We start from the raw sequence: 14349 nt of genomic DNA, 5'->3' as shown, positions 1-14349 counted from the left end.
GTCGTAGTAGCAGTGGTGTGTTGTTGGTGTGGTTAGAGGGTCTAAGGCGCTCCATGCAGGTTGCATGTGTCTTGTAGACTTGGGTTCAAATACCTTTCCTGACTATCATTTTTGAATTTTTTGCCCTCCTGCAGCTGTATTTATGAGTTCCCATAAGACAAACCTCCAATCTAGTACCTTTTATTCAGGTAAATGCAGCTGTATTTATGACTTCCCATGAGATAAATCTCCAATCTAGTACCTTTTATTCAGGTAAATTATCTACTCTACATGTGTCCTATATTTTCTTTGATATATATTCATTAAGAAATGTTTGTCTCTTTTAAGTTGACTGTATGTCCTCTTTTCTTGCAGTCTTGAAATATTTGATGTGACCAGAGGTATTGTGTTAAATCCATGTCTCTATTTTGTCTGGTTCAATCAGGACGTTTCTGTATTGAGAATCAGTTTATCTTGCCGACTTCCGGGTGTAGTCTGACTTTGGCTTTATTTTACTAAGTTTTTTCTAACAATAAGATATCATGCCGAAACCCGGGATCGAACCAGGGACCTTTAGATCTTCAGTCTAACGCTCTCCCAACTGAGCTATTTCGGCTACATTGCATCATAGTTTGTGTGATTTTTTTTTCAGCACAAGTGTCCTGTGCAGGCAAAGACTCATGATATTTTCTGAGTCGTAGTAGCAGTGGTGTGTTGTCGGTGTGGTTAGAGGGTCTAAGGCACTCCATGCAGGTTGCATGTGTCCTGTAGACTTGGGTTCAAATACCTTTCCTGACAATCATTTTTGAATTTTTTGCCCTCCTGCAGCTGTATTTATGAGTTCCCATAAGACAAACCTCCAATCTAGTACCTTTTATTCAGGTAAATGCAGCTGTATTTATGACTTCCCATGAGATAAATCTCCAATCTAGTACCTTTTATTCAGGTAAATTATCTACTCTATATGTGTCCTATATTTTCTTTGATATATATTCATTAAGAAATGTTTGTCTCTTTCAAGTTGACTGTATGTCCTCTTTTCTTGCAGTCTTGAAATATTTGATGTGACCAGAGGTATTGTGTTAAATCCATGTCTCTATTTTGTCTGGTTCAATCAGGACGTTTCTGTATTGAGAATCAGTTTATCTTGCCGAGTTCCAGGTGTAGTCTGAATTTGGCTTTATTTTACTAAGTTTTTTCTAACAATAAGATATCATGCCGAAACCCGGGATCGAACCAGGGACCTTTAGATCTTCAGTCTAACGCTCTCCCAACTGAGCTATTTCGGCTACATTGCATCACAGTTGGTGTGATTTTTTTTCAGCAGAAGTGTCCTGTGCAGGCAAAGACTCATGATATTTTCGGAGTCGTAGTAACAGTGGTGTGTTGTCGGTGTGGTTAGAGGGTCTAAGGCGCTCCATGCAGGTTGCATGTGTCTTGTAGACTTGGGTTCAAATACCTTTCCTGACTATCATTTTTGAATTTTTTGCCCTCCTGCAGCTGTATTTATGAGTTCCCATAAGACAAACCTCCAATCTAGTACCTTTTATTCAGGTAAATGCAGCTGTATTTATGACTTCCCATGATATAAATCTCCAATCTAGTACCTTTTATTCAGGTAAATTATCTACTCTATATGTGTCCTATATTTTCTTTGATATATATTCATTAAGAAATGTTTGTCTCTTTTAAGTTGACTGTATGTCCTCTTTTCTTGCAGTCTTGAAATATTTGATGTGACCAGAGGTATTGTGTTAAATCCATGTCTCTATTTTGTCTGGTTCAATCAGGACGTTTCTGTATTGAGAATCAGTTTATCTTGCCGACTTCCGGGTGTAGTCTGACTTTGGCTTTATTTTACTAAGTTTTTTCTAACAATAAGATATCATGCCAAAACCCGGGATCGAACCAGGGACCTTTAGATCTTCAGTCTAACGCTCTCCCAACTGAGCTATTTCGGCTACATTGCATCACAGTTGGTGTGTTTTTTTTTTCAGCAGAAGTGTCCTGTGCAGGCAAAGACTCATGATATTTTCTGAGTCGTAGTAGCAGTGGTGTGTTGTCGGTGTGGTTAGAGGGTCTAAGGCACTCCATGCAGGTTGCATGTGTCCTGTAGACTTGGGTTCAAATACCTTTCCTGACAATCATTTTTGAATTTTTTGCCCTCCTGCAGCTGTATTTATGAGTTCCCATAAGACAAACCTCCAATCTAGTACCTTTTATTCAGGTAAATGCAGCTGTATTTATGACTTCCCATGATATAAATCTCCAATCTAGTACCTTTTATTCAGGTAAATTATCTACTCTATATGTGTCCTATATTTTCTTTGATATATATTCATTAAGAAATGTTTGTCTCTTTTAAGTTGACTGTATGTCCTCTTTTCTTGCAGTCTTGAAATATTTGATGTGACCAGAGGTATTGTGTTAAATCCATGTCTCTATTTTGTCTGGTTCAATCAGGATGTTTCTGTATTGAGAATCAGTTTATCTTGCCGAGTTCCAGGTGTAGTCTGAATTTGGCTTTATTTTACTAAGTTTTTTCTAACAATAAGATATCATGCCGAAACCCGGGATCGAACCAGGGACCTTTAGACAGTGGTGCTCAGCAGAGCTCGAATATTCGAGTAGCTCGAATATTCGAGCTCTTTTTCAGCTATCCGAGCTCGGTATTCGAGCTCCGAATAGCTGTAGCTATTCGAATGGGCTATCCGAGTACACTCGAATAGCCCATTCACTATTCGAGCTATTCGAGCAAACGGCGCTATTCGAGCTCGGTACCGAGCTCGAATAGCGTCATAGCCCAGATTGATGTCCTTAGAGCCAATCAGAGGGCTCCCAGGCCCTCTGACGGCAGCCAATCACAGAGGGGGACCCTGGCCAGCCCCTACCCTATAAATAGCGGCCGCCATGTTCCGTTTCTCCATGCTTGCCTGAGACTTGTACAGAGAGAGAGTTGCTCCTTTGTGCTTTGGCTTAGCAAGTGCTCTATTGTGATCATTTACCTAGCGTTTTTGCTCACCTACACCTGCCATATACACCTATATTGTTGTTAGTTAGATAGACATTGTATTTTAGTTAGTAGCTTGTGTGTTACATTAGAGACAGGCAGCTGCTGCAAGCTTACAGGTTTAGGCCTCAGGGGGGCCTTGCCTCTGTGGGCAGCTGTCCTCTGTTTATTTCTCTCATCTATACCAGTATTTCTGCTGTCCTTTACTAATAGTATTGTAGTTATACTGTACTAGGAGTAGGACACTCACTGACTGTCACTGTTTATAGGCTACTAGCTAGCTCCTGCGTGTGTGCACTCACTCACTGTCTGTGTGTACACACACTCTATTTCCTTCTGATTACTGATAGATTATTGTTAGTTAGTTGTACTTACTGTTACTACTTACTCTTACTGTACTAGGAGTCTAGGACACTCAGTCAGACAGTCACTGTGTTCATAGGCTACTAGCTCCTGCGTGCGGTCACTCACTGTCTGAGTGTACACACACCACCCACACTCCATTTCCTTCTGATCACTGATTGATTATTGTAATTAGTTAGTTCTACTTACTGTTACTACTTACTCTTACTGTACTAGGAGTCTAGGACACTCAGTCACTGTGTTCATAGGCTACTAGCTCCTGCGTGCGGTCACTCACTGTCTGAGTGTACACACACCACCCACACTCCATTACCTTCTGATCGCTGATTGATTATTAGTTAGTTCTACTTACTGTTACTACTTACTCTTACTGTACTAGGAGTCTAGGACACTCAGTCACTGTGTTCATAGGCTACTAGCTCCTGCGTGCGGTCACTCACTGTCTGAGTGTACACACACCACCCACACTCCATTTCCTTCTGATCGCTGATTGATTATTGTAATTAGTTAGTTCTACTTACTGTTACTACTTACTCTTACTGTACTAGGAGTCTAGGACACTCAGTCACTGTGTTCATAGGCTACTAGCTCCTGCGTGCGGTCACTCACTGTCTGAGTGTACACACACCACCCACACTCCATTTCCTTCTGATTGCTGATTGATTATTGTAATTAGTTAGTTCTACTTACTGTTACTACTTACTCTTACTGTACTAGGAGTCTAGGACACTCAGTCACTGTGTTCATAGGCTACTAGCTCCTGCGTGCGGTCACTCACTGTCTGAGTGTACACACACCACCCACACTCCATTTCCTTCTGATCGCTGATTGATTATTGTAATTAGTTAGTTCTACTTACTGTTACTACTTACTCTTACTGTACTAGGAGTCTAGGACACTCAGTCACTGTGTTCATAGGCTACTAGCTCCTGCGTGCGGTCACTCACTGTCTGAGTGTACACACACCACCCACACTCCATTTCCTTCTGATCGCTGATTGATTATTGTAATTAGTTAGTTCTACTTACTGTTACTACTTACTCTTACTGTACTAGGAGTCTAGGACACTCAGTCACTGTGTTCATAGGCTATTAGCTCCTGCATGCGGTCACTCACTGTCTGAGTGTACACACACCACCCACACTCCATTTCCTTCTGATCGCTGATTGATTATTAGTTAGTTCTACTTACTGTTACTACTTACTCTTACTGTACTAGGAGTCTAGGACACTCAGTCACTGTGTTCATAGGCTACTAGCTCCTGCGTGCGGTCACTCACTGTCTGAGTGTACACACACCACCCACACTCCATTTCCTTCTGATCGCTGATTGATTATTGTAATTAGTTAGTTCTACTTACTGTTACTACTTACTCTTACTGTACTAGGAGTCTAGGACACTCAGTCACTGTGTTCATAGGCTACTAGCTCCTGCGTGCGGTCACTCACTGTCTGAGTGTACACACACTAAATTTACTTGTGATTACTACTGATTATTGTAACTGCTAGTTGTACTTCCTGACTGTTACTACTTACTTACTGTACTAGGGGACACTCACTCAGTCACCTCACCAACCAACCCACTCCATTAAAGTACCCCACTTTTCACCCGCCCTTTTACAAAACTTTTGTCTATACGCCCAAAACATTGAAGATGTCTGGAAGTGGCAGCCAGCGCGGTTTGGGCAAGGGGAAGGGCAGCAAGGGAATCAGGAGGAGAGGGAGCAGCATTGTGGCAAGCCGCGGCCGCGGGCGCGCCACCATGCACAGTTCCGCAGCAGCAGCAGCAGCGTCAGTGGCTAACATTCCTCCCATAGCCACTGGCCATGGACGCCTTGGGCGCCGCCCAGCAGGAGCATCTGCAACTCACGCTGCAGAGACACAGCAGCAGCAGCGTGTAGCACCTGCTCCCATTTTCCTCCAGCCGGGTCGGAAACGTCCCATTGAGGAAAAGGATGCAGACACTGTGGTGCAACTCATGACGGAGGATGAGCAGCCCGCCATCAGCTCTGCATCCGAGGCCTCCACCCTCACCACCACCACCACCCCTGTTCGCAGCAGCCGCCCAGCAGGGTCTGGGGAGGAGGCCAGTTCACCGTCACTCGCCGACCTGTCATTCAGCAGTCTTTTGACCCCAGGCATCATGAGTAAATTGTCTGCTGTTGTTGGCGATCTTGAGGAGGAGATGCTGATGGGCACTTTGGGGGATGAGGGATTGGACAGCAAGACTGTGGCGACAGTCAAGCAGCCCATCCATGCATCAGGACAGGAGTTTGGGGGGTCCTCATCCCAGCAGGACATGTTTCAGGAGGGGGAGGATGATGATGACCCGGTGACAGACAGAGACTGGGTGCCACCACCTCCAGGGGATGTCGTCCTCAGCAGCTCTGAGGAGGAGGAGGAGGATGCGCTTGTGGGCCTTGCAAGGAGGCGCATCATTGCAAGCATTGGCAGCGTCCCACACCCTGCTGGTGTCTCAGGCTCAGCAGCAGCAGCAGCAGCATCAGCCAGTACCACCACCAGCCGCACCCAAGCCCCCCCCCCAACCACCACAGGGAGACAGGCAGCAGCGCTTCCATGCCGTAGGGGGATGTTTCTGTCACCAATCTGGCGCTTTTTCACCATGCCCACTGTGTACAGCAAGTACGCCACTTGCAACCACTGTCAGCGGAAGTTGAGCAGAGGTGCAGACCCCTTAAAGTTCAGCACCAGCTTGCTCATCAACCACCTTGCGGCTAAACATTTCCACCAGCATGAGGAGTTCCAGAGGCTGAAGGCATCTGGTGCTGGCAGTGGCACCACACCCATCACTGCACAGCCTTCAGCAGCAGCAGCAGCAACAGCAGCCACCCGCCCTCCTGCTCCTCCAGCAGCACCAGCAGGAGTGCGGAAACGCACTGCTCCTCCCCCCTCTGCAACTCCTGCCGCCGACACTGAGGCCTGTTCTGGCAGCCAGTCCTCAGTGGCCTCCTCTGCTGTGTCTGCTGATTCCCGTGTCAGCAAAAGGCCACGCCAGAGCCTTTTGAGCGAGTCCTTCCAGGGGGTGGTTAGGGCTCTGCCTCCCAGCAGCCGTCGCGTGCGGCAGCTGAACGGCTTGCTGGCACGGGCCATGTGCTCCCAACTCCTGCCGTACACGCTCGTGCAGGAGGGGAGCGACATTCGTGCGCTGCTTGCTTGCGCAGCCCCAGACTGGCAGCTCCCCAGCAGACACTTTTTCTCCCGCAAGGCCATTCCTGCACTGCACCGCTTTGTGATGGCCAATGTGGAGCGAGGGCTGGAGCACGCGGTTGGTGAAAGGGTCCACGTCACCATGGACTCCTGGAGCAGCCGCTTCGGGACAGGCCGCTACCTGTCCTTCACTGTCCACTGGGTCAGCTTGGTGGAAGGGGGTGAGGATGGGAGAGCAGCAGCGGGCACAGCAGCAGCAGCAACACAGTGGGTGGTGCCACCCCGCAGGGTCAGGGGAACTGCAGCAGGTTCCTCCGATCCTCTGCCATCCTCCGGCACACCTGGCCAAACCCCCCGCCTCAGCAGCAGCGTGAAGGCCCGCCACTGCCAAGCGCTGCTGCACTTGGTCAGCCTTGGGAAGACCAAGCTGACGGCAACCCATGTGTTGGCCAAACTCCAGGAGCAGGAGAGGATTTGGCTGACCCCCAGAGGCCTCAGAGTCGGAGAGGTGGTGGCCGACAATGGGGCCAATCTGGTTGCCGCAATACACAGGGGAAACCTGACCCACATCCCCTGTCTTGCCCACGTGCTGAACCTGGTGGTGCAGAAGTTCCTGCGCACCTACCAGGGGATGGGCGAACTGCTGGAAACGGCAAGGAATGTTGTGCGTCACTTCCGGCGCTCGGCTGCAGCCTGTGCGAGCCTGGAAGACGTGCAAAAGGAGCTGGATCTGCCACGCCATCGGCTGATCCTTGACGTTCCGACTCGCTGGAACTCCACCCTGGCGATGTTGGAGCGTCTGGTTGAACAGAGGCGCGCTGTCAACCAGTACCTTGCCCTGGCCAATGTTTCCGCAGCTCAGAGAAGGGACAAGACCAGCAACATCCCGTCCATCGTCCCCGATGATGACTGGAGGCACATGCAGCAGGTGTGCTTAGTGCTGGCTCCCTTCCTGCAGGCCACAAACATGGTGAGCAGGGACCATGCTATGGTCTGCGAGTGGGTGCCCCTGGTTTCTCTGCTGAACAGGGCCCTCGATGCTTTGCTGGAACAGGGAGCGGCAGCCTTGGACCAGCAGGAGCGGCAACCAGCTGCGCAGTCCACCTCTGAGGGGGAGGAGGAGGAGGACTTGGTGGAGGTCCCTGACCTGGCAGCTGATGAGGGGGATCAGCACAGCGCAGCTGAGTTGGTGCGGGGGTGGAGAGAGGATGAGGCGGCAGAGGAGGAGGATGAGGACAGCACTGACGTCGATGTGCCAGCAGACGTGGCCCGCCTCTTCCCAATGGCAGCGCACATGCTGACGTGCCTGCGCAGGGACCCCAGGGTGATCCAGATGAAGCAGAGGGAGGACATCTGGATCAGCATGATGTTGGACCCACGCCTCAAGGGGAAGTTGAGCCAGTTCCTGCCGCCTGCAGGAGGAGACCCAGCGCAACAAATAAGGAGCTTGCAGCAGGCCCTTGTTGAGCGCTTGGAGGAAGCCTTCCCCCAGCCTTCCACCCCCACTGTCCAGCAGCCAGCACAGAGGCAGCAGCAGGTGCCTGCATCCAGCAGCAGCAAGCGCCCCACAGACCTGCTGTCTCTCAGCCACGAGCTCTACAGGACTGTAGAGGCTCCGGCAGCAGTGACTAGAGAGGAGATGCATGCAGCAGCATCCTCCTCCGGTCACAGCCAGCGCCTGACCCGCATGGTGGCTGACTACATGGGGTCGTACAGCGGGCTTGACAGCGATGCCCCTGTTGATCCCATGGAGTATTGGGTCAAGCGCATGGAGATCTGGAGCGAGCTGGCGCAGTACGCCCTGGAAGTGCTGTCCTGCCCCCCTTCCAGCGTGCTGTCCGAGCGCTGCTTCAGTGCAGCTGGTGGCATGGTCACCGAGAAACGCTCACGTCTGTCTCACAAGTCTGTGGACAGACTGACGTTTCTCAAGATGAACCAGGCGTGGGTGGAAGGCGAGTTCCTGGCCCCTGTTGTCGGCGAGAGGGGGACATGAACTGGCTGCCGGAACCATCGTTAATGTGCCTTACCACCCTTTACCACCTCCTGGCTCCTGCTCACTAAGCCAGCCTGGTTCACTTTGACTATTACGTCACCTGCAGCCACACATTTTACACCTACAGTGGGCTGCTGTGTACTGCCCTTCTGCTGTCTGTCTGTGTTTCCCACTGCCAGGGTACACAGATGATTTACCTTCTGCTGCCACTCTGCCACCAGCTATTACGTCAAACAATAGCTATATTGGTTGCAAAACCAAAACCAAACAAACCATTAAAAAAAAAAAAGGTTTAATTTTTCTGAGGTGCCCGGGTTGAAAACTGTGTTGTCCCAGTTGTGTATTGGACACAATGTGGGCTGCACGACCGCTGTCTGGGACCTCCTGTTGTGTTTATTTACAGCCCTGGTATCACCGCTAGGTACCAGGGCTATTATGTCACGCTGCCTACCTGCTGCCACACTCACACTGCTCCTCCATACCTCCTCCTGCTGCTGCTGCTGCTGTCTGTCTGTGTTTCCCACTGCCAGGGTACACAGATGATTTACCTTCTGCTGCCACTCTGCCACCAGCTATTACGTCAAACAATAGCTATATTGGTTGCAAAACCAAAACCAAACAAACCATTAAAAAAAAAAAAAGGTTTAATTTTTCTGAGGTGCCCGGGTTGAAAACTGTGTTGTCCCAGTTGTGTATTGGACACAATGTGGGCTGCATGACCGCTGTCTGGGACCTCCTGTTGTGTTTATTTACAGCCCTGGTATCACCGCTAGGTACCAGGGCTATTATGTCACGCTGCCTACCTGCTGCCACACTCACACTGCTCCTCCATACCTCCTCCTGCTGCTGCTGCTGCTGTCTGTCTGTGTTTCCCACTGCCAGGGTACACAGATGATTTACCTTCTGCTGCCACTCTGCCACCAGCTATTACGTCAAACAATAGCTGCTCGCCTACTCCTCCATTCCTCCTCCTGCTGCTGCTGTCTGTCTGTGTTTCCCACTGCCAGGGTACACAGATGATTTACCTTCTGCTGCCACTCTGCCACCAGCTATTACGTCAAACAATAGCTATATTGGTTGCAAAACCAAAACCAAACAAACCATTAAAAAAAAAAAAGGTTTAATTTTTCTGAGGTGCCCGGGTTGAAAACTGTGTTGTCCCAGTTGTGTATTGGACACAATGTGGGCTGCACGACCGCTGTCTGGGACCTCCTGTTGTGTTTATTTACAGCCCTGGTATCACCGCTAGGTACCAGGGCTATTATGTCACGCTGCCTACCTGCTGCCACACTCACACTGCTCCTCCATACCTCCTCCTGCTGCTGCTGCTGCTGTCTGTCTGTGTTTCCCACTGCCAGGGTACACAGATGATTTACCTTCTGCTGCCACTCTGCCACCAGCTATTACGTCAAACAATAGCTGCTCGCCTACTCCTCCATTCCTCCTCCTGCTGCTGCTGTCTGTCTGTGTTTCCCACTGCCAGGGTACACAGATGATTTACCTTCTGCTGCCACTCTGCCACCAGCTATTACGTCAAACAATAGCTATATTGGTTGCAAAACCAAAACCAAACAAACCATTAAAAAAAAAAAAGGTTTAATTTTTCTGAGGTGCCCGGGTTGAAAACTGTGTTGTCCCAGTTGTGTATTGGACACAATGTGGGCTGCACGACCGCTGTCTGGGACCTCCTGTTGTGTTTATTTACAGCCCTGGTATCACCGCTAGGTACCAGGGCTATTATGTCACGCTGCCTACCTGCTGCCACACTCACACTGCTCCTCCATACCTCCTCCTGCTGCTGCTGCTGCTGTCTGTCTGTGTTTCCCACTGCCAGGGTACACAGATGATTTACCTTCTGCTGCCACTCTGCCACCAGCTATTACGTCAAACAATAGCTGCTCGCCTACTCCTCCATTCCTCCTCCTGCTGCTGCTGTCTGTCTGTGTTTCCCACTGCCAGGGTACACAGATGATTTACCTTCTGCTGCCACTCTGCCACCAGCTATTACGTCAAACAATAGCTATATTGGTTGCAAAACCAAAACCAAACAAACCATTAAAAAAAAAAAAAAGGTTTAATTTTTCTGAGGTGCCCGGGTTGAAAACTGTGTTGTCCCAGTTGTGTATTGGACACAATGTGGGCTGCACGACCGCTGTCTGGGACCTCCTGTTGTGTTTATTTACAGCCCTGGTATCACCGCTAGGTACCAGGGCTATTATGTCACGGCGAGCTGCCTGCCTCATTGACTGCCTGCTGCCACACACTCATCCTCCTCCTCCTGCTGCTGAATTTACCTCCTGCTGTCTTTGTGTTTCCACTGCCAGGGAGCACATACAATGGCGCTTCCAACATGCGTGCGCCCACCAGCTATTTGTTACGCTCAAAAATAGCTGCATTTCTTTAAAAAAAAATTGAAAAGAGAAATACGTGAAGAAGAAGAAGACGATATTGAAAAGGAAGGAGAAGATGAAGAAGAAGAAGAAGAAGAAGAAGAAGAAGAAGAAGAAGAAGAAGAAGAAGAAGAAGAAGAAGAAAAAGAAGAAGAAGAAGAAGAAGAAGAAGATGACAATATAGAAGAAGAAGAAGAAGAAGACAATATAGAAGAAGAAGATATAGAAGAAGACGATATAGAAGAAGAAGATATAGAAGAAGAAGATATAGAAGAAGAAGAAGAAGAAGTATATACAGTAACACTACTGAACAAAATTAAGGACACAACTTCTCTTTCCACATTTTTTTTTAAAGGAACATCCCCACATAATCACTTGCTGTTGTTACTTGGAAAAAAAGAGGTTTCTTGCATCATTCACCCTCAAAACAAGTGTTGGAAGCTATTTAAGGCCAATTCGAATAGTCAGCTCGAATAGTTAGCTCGAATACCGACTCGAATAGTGAGCTCGAAGTCCGAGGTCGAATCGAATAGTAAAAATTATTCGACTCGAATATTCGAATGACCTCGAATAATTTACTATTCGAATTCGACCAAACTCGAATTTTAAAAAGGGGTATTTGAGCACCACTGCCTTTAGATCTTCAGTCTAACGCTCTCCCAACTGAGCTATTTCGGCTACATTGCATCACAGTTGGTGTGATTTTTTTTTCAGCAGAAGTGTCCTGTGCAGGCAAAGACTCATGATATTTTCTGAGTCGTAGTAACAGTGGTGTGTTGTCGGTGTGGTTAGAGGGTCTAAGGCGCTCCATGCAGGTTGCATGTGTCTTGTAGACTTGGGTTCAAATACCTTTCCTGACTATCATTTTTGAATTTTTTGCCCTCCTGCAGCTGTATTTATGAGTTCCCATAAGACAAACCTCCAATCTAGTACCTTTTATTCAGGTAAATGCAGCTGTATTTATGACTTCCCATGAGATAAATCTCCAATCTAGTACCTTTTATTCAGGTAAATTATCTACTCTACATGTGTCCTATATTTTCTTTGATATATATTCATTAAGAAATGTTTGTCTCTTTTAAGTTGACTGTATGTCCTCTTTTCTTGCAGTCTTGAAATATTTGATGTGACCAGAGGTATTGTGTTAAATCCATGTCTCTATTTTGTCTGGTTCAATCAGGACGTTTCTGTATTGAGAATCAGTTTATCTTGCCGAGTTCCAGGTGTAGTCTGAATTTGGCTTTATTTTACTAAGTTTTTTCTAACAATAAGATATCATGCCAAAACCCGGGATCAAACCAGGGACCTTTAGATCTTCAGTCTAACGCTCTCCCAACTGAGCTATTTCGGCTACATTGCATCACAGTTTGTGTGATTTTTTTTTTTCAGCACAAGTGTCCTGTGCAGGCAAAGACTCATGATATTTTCGGAGTCGTAGTAGCAGTGGTGTGTTGTCGGTGTGGTTAGAGGGTCTAAGGCACTCCATGCAGGTTGCATGTGTCCTGTAGACTTGGGTTCAAATACCTTTCCTGACAATCATTTTTGCATTTTTTGCCCTCCTGCAGCTGTATTTATGAGTTCCCATAAGACAAACCTCCAATCTAGTACCTTTTATTCAGGTAAATGCAGCTGTATTTATGACTTCCCATGAGATAAATCTCCAATCTAGTACCTTTTATTCAGGTAAATGATCTACTCTATATGTGTCCTATATTTTCTTTGATATATATTCATTAAGAAATGTTTGTCTCTTTTAAGTTGACTGTATGTCCTCTTTTCTTGCAGTCTTGAAATATTTGATGTGACCAGAGGTATTGTGTTAAATCCATGTCTCTATTTTGTCTGGTTCAATCAGGACGTTTCTGTATTGAGAATCAGTTTATCTTGCCGAGTTCCAGGTGTAGTCTGAATTTGGCTTTATTTTACTAAGTTTTTTCTAACAATAAGATATCATGCCGAAACCCAGGATCGAACCAGGGACCTTTAGATCTTCAGTCTAACGCTCTCCCAACTGAGCTATTTCGACTACATTGCATCACAGTTGGTGTGATTTTTTTTTCAGCACAAGTGTCCTGTGCAGGCAAAGACTCATGATATTTTCTGAGTCGTAGTAACAGTGGTGTGTTGTCGGTGTGGTTAGAGGGTCTAAGGCGCTCCATGCAGGTTGCATGTGTCTTGTAGACTTGGGTTCAAATACCTTTCCTGACTATCATTTTTGAATTTTTGCCCTCCTGCAGCTGTATTTATGAGTTCCCATAAGACAAACCTCCAATCTAGTACCTTTTATTCAGGTAAATGCAGCTGTATTTATGACTTTCCATGAGATAAATCTCCAATCTAGTACCTTTTATTCAGGTAAATTATCTACTCTACATGTGTCCTTTATTTTCTTTGATATATATTCATTAAGAAATGTTTGTCTCTTTTAAGTTGACTGTATGTCCTCTTTTCTTGCAGTCTTGAAATATTTGATGTGACCAGAGGTATTGTGTTAAATCACATGGTTTGGCGGAGAAAGGGGGAAGAGAAAAAATGACACGGGTTAATATGCTGTCCCAGAACGTCCATGGATTGAATATCCCAGAGAAAAGATCAATACTACTACAGAATCTATATAGAGCACACATCCAAGTGGCATTTCTCCAGGAAACTCACTTTAAAGGAGATCACCACCCTGGGATCACTAATAGGAGATACCCAACGGCTTACTACAGTAATTATAAGGAGGCCAAAAGTAGAGGGGTCGCAATTGTACTAGCAAGTGACATAAGGCAGGAGGAGACAGAGGTGATTAGAGATTCCCAGGGGAGGTTTCTCCTGGTCAAAGGACTTTTTAATGCTAGGAGAATGACACTGGGGGTGGTATATGCTCCCAATACTGGCCAAACAGGGTTCCTAGACAAATTTCTGGCAAAGTTAGATGAATTTGCAGAGGGGTCAATAGTAGTTGCGGGGGATATAAACCTGGTAATGGACCCACAAGTGGATTCGTCAACAGGGAAATCTTCCCTTACTAGGAGAGCTCATCAAAGGGTTAAAAGAGAACTAGGTAAGCGCCAGTTGATCGACATATGGCGTATACAACACCCTACTACAAAAGATTACACTTACTATTCGATCCCGCATGGGACCTATTCTAGGTTAGACTATTTCTTTATTTCACATAACCTACTCTCGGAAGAAATTGAGACAGAGATAGAATCCTCAGTGATCTCGGATCACTCCCCAGTTACACTCAGCCTGGGATATAGGCAAAAGGAAAGGGGTCCTTGGAACTGGAAACTGAACGAATCCCTGTTGCGAAATGATGAATTAATAGTTAAATTCAAAGAAGAAATGAAGCAGTATTTTATGGAGAATGACAGGGATGGGATATCCCCGGTCGTGTTATGGGAGGCTCATAAGGTGGTTATGAGGGGGATACTAATAAGGGAAGGAAGTAGAATA

The 14349-nt window shown here is 46.9% G+C and overlaps 5 non-coding genes across 5 annotated transcripts; all 5 read right to left on the bottom strand.

Moving 5' to 3' along the window:
* Positions 1-522: 522 nt before the first annotated feature.
* TRNAF-GAA (transfer RNA phenylalanine (anticodon GAA)) lies at positions 523-595 on the bottom strand. Its single transcript has one exon. It is a non-coding gene; the product is annotated as a tRNA-Phe (tRNA).
* A 600-nt stretch (positions 596-1195) lies between these two features.
* Positions 1196-1268, bottom strand: TRNAF-GAA (transfer RNA phenylalanine (anticodon GAA)). Its single transcript has one exon. It is a non-coding gene; the product is annotated as a tRNA-Phe (tRNA).
* A 599-nt stretch (positions 1269-1867) lies between these two features.
* On the bottom strand, positions 1868-1940 carry TRNAF-GAA (transfer RNA phenylalanine (anticodon GAA)). The gene has a single exon. It is a non-coding gene; the product is annotated as a tRNA-Phe (tRNA).
* A 10240-nt stretch (positions 1941-12180) lies between these two features.
* TRNAF-GAA (transfer RNA phenylalanine (anticodon GAA)) lies at positions 12181-12253 on the bottom strand. Its single transcript has one exon. It is a non-coding gene; the product is annotated as a tRNA-Phe (tRNA).
* A 602-nt stretch (positions 12254-12855) lies between these two features.
* TRNAF-GAA (transfer RNA phenylalanine (anticodon GAA)) lies at positions 12856-12928 on the bottom strand. Its single transcript has one exon. It is a non-coding gene; the product is annotated as a tRNA-Phe (tRNA).
* Positions 12929-14349: the final 1421 nt, after the last annotated feature.

This window comes from Hyperolius riggenbachi, chromosome 6 (genome assembly GCF_040937935.1).
Source record: "Hyperolius riggenbachi isolate aHypRig1 chromosome 6, aHypRig1.pri, whole genome shotgun sequence".
Lineage (NCBI taxonomy): Eukaryota > Metazoa > Chordata > Amphibia > Anura > Hyperoliidae > Hyperolius > Hyperolius riggenbachi.
This window is presented reverse-complemented; position numbering and strand designations above follow the sequence as displayed.